The sequence below is a fragment of the Myotis davidii genome, unplaced genomic scaffold (assembly GCF_000327345.1).
Source record: "Myotis davidii unplaced genomic scaffold, ASM32734v1 scaffold497, whole genome shotgun sequence".
Lineage (NCBI taxonomy): Eukaryota > Metazoa > Chordata > Mammalia > Chiroptera > Vespertilionidae > Myotis > Myotis davidii.
The window spans coordinates 2,546,351-2,548,382 of record NW_006288434.1 but is presented as its reverse complement, the minus strand read 5'-3'; positions in this window follow the sequence as shown (position 1 = coordinate 2,548,382).

The following is a 2,032-nucleotide window of genomic DNA, read 5'->3' as shown; positions in this document are numbered from 1 at the left end:
CCGCGGGGCCTCGCCCTTCCTGCCTCTGCACCCCGGCCAGGGACACCACCCCGGGCACACCCTGAGCGGTGACAAAACGGGGAGGGGGAGGGGGGCAGGCACACACAGAGCCCTGGTGGAGCTGGCATATGCGGGCAGGGACTGGAAGAATGATGTGGACAGATGGGGCAAGGACAGACATCCCCAGCCGAAACAAACGCCTGGAACCAAGTCCCGGGGGCTGGAAGGAGCAGGGTGGGTTCTGGGAATGGCAAGCAGGCCAGTGGGACTGGGAGAACCGAAGCTCACAGGAGCTGAAGCGCACATGTGGATCTGAGATGCAGGCCCAGCGGCCCGGAGGGACCTGGGGCCCTGGGTTCCACCCTGTGCCCCTGGGCACTGAGTCATGCCAGTTCCCAGACAGATGCAGTCCTTCCAAGAATCCCACAGTCCTGCTCAGTCACAGCTGCGGGAGCCTGGTCGCCTCGGGGTGGCTGTGGGCTGGTTCGGTCATCAGCATTCTTTCCATGGGCACAGGGGTGGGCACCCCTGATGCCAGCGGCCACCATCGAGAGGGCCCGGGCAGGCCCACTCTCAGAGCAGGGCCCCCCAGACTTGACTGCCCCGAGAGTGGCCCTGGCTGGTCTCCAGCAGCAGTTGGACTCCCTGAGCCGGGACTTGAAATGTGTTTCCCAGGTACCCGTTCTGCAGCTGAGACCAAAGTTTCCAACAGGAAGGGAGGGGAAGACTTCAGTTTGTTTCTCAAGAGCCAACTGGCCTTTCAAGCCAGTGATGACCATGTGCATCTCACTGCAGGAGAACCAGGCGGCAGCAGGAGCTGCAGCCATTTCCCGCGGACTCCGCGGACATGGAGGCCGGCCTGGGTGGCCCCAGCTCCTGCAACGTTGGCCCCCAGAAAGGGAAGATAGATGATCCCGCTAAGGACAGATTGGGGATCTGAGCACCAGGTCATCTGCTTTCTTCCTGGCAAAATGGAGGTGATGATTCCTGCTCCAAACCTTCTTGTGTCTTTGGAGTGATAAGTCACTCCGGCATGGAGATCGTTTTCAGTGAGCATTCTGATCCTCCTAGTTTGCAAGTAACTCCTTTCACACATTGGGGGGAAATCTCTGAGTCCGGCCCTCACAACTCTCTCGGCACTTGTCCACCCCCGCCCACAATCCACAGGCTTTGGGGAGGACCCTGACGCCATAGAAGAGGCCCGTGTGAAGGTCAGGCTAAGGAACTTGGCAGTGGCTTCCCTGCTGCAAGGGCACTGCCACTGATGGACAAGGGGTGACGCGCTGTATGTACTCCACCTGGACAGAACAGAAATATGGCCTTCAGCTGGAGGGGGAGGGTGTCTAAAATTATGAGAAGGATTTCCTGACAGATGACAAGGTGGCCTCGAGGACCGTGGAAGTTGGAGATTCATTCTGAGCACCTGACCCTGTCATCGCCGGTGTTGCTCCCATTTGACAGCTGAGAAAACTGAGGCTGATAGACATTCAATAACCTGGTGAAGCAGCCACAGTGGCTGAGCTGGAAGTGGAATCTGGAAGAGTGGCCGTTAAAAGCAGTGGGGTCTTTTGACCCCAACATCCTGGTATTGAGTTTCTCATCTCAAACAGAACCCTAGAAAAGCCACACTTAGTCCTGAAACCCAAAGGGAAAACGTGTCGCTGAAATGCTTGTGCCCCTTCTCCCGTTGAATCCCCGTCACAGAAGAGGAAACTTTATGTAACCAGTATTCGTTGGAAGGTCTTTCCTGGCGAGCAAGAGGTTGTGGGGGGTCTTGGGAAATGCAGAAGAGGTGCCCCCACAAGGCCCTGCACGGAAGGTCAGTCTTGCTCTCCCCTGGGCTCCCCCGACCGCACCTCCCCTGCAGCGCCGCGAACTTCCTGGTGGGGAAGCCTGCGGGTCTGCTGGGAAGCGGGCAGGGGTCTTCCCATTCTACAGATCAGGAAACTGGGGCTGGGGTCCCATCGTGGCGGGATGCGGCTCCACGAATTCCTTCCCGGGCCCAGCGGGAGGCCGGGCCGCCTGCCTCCCT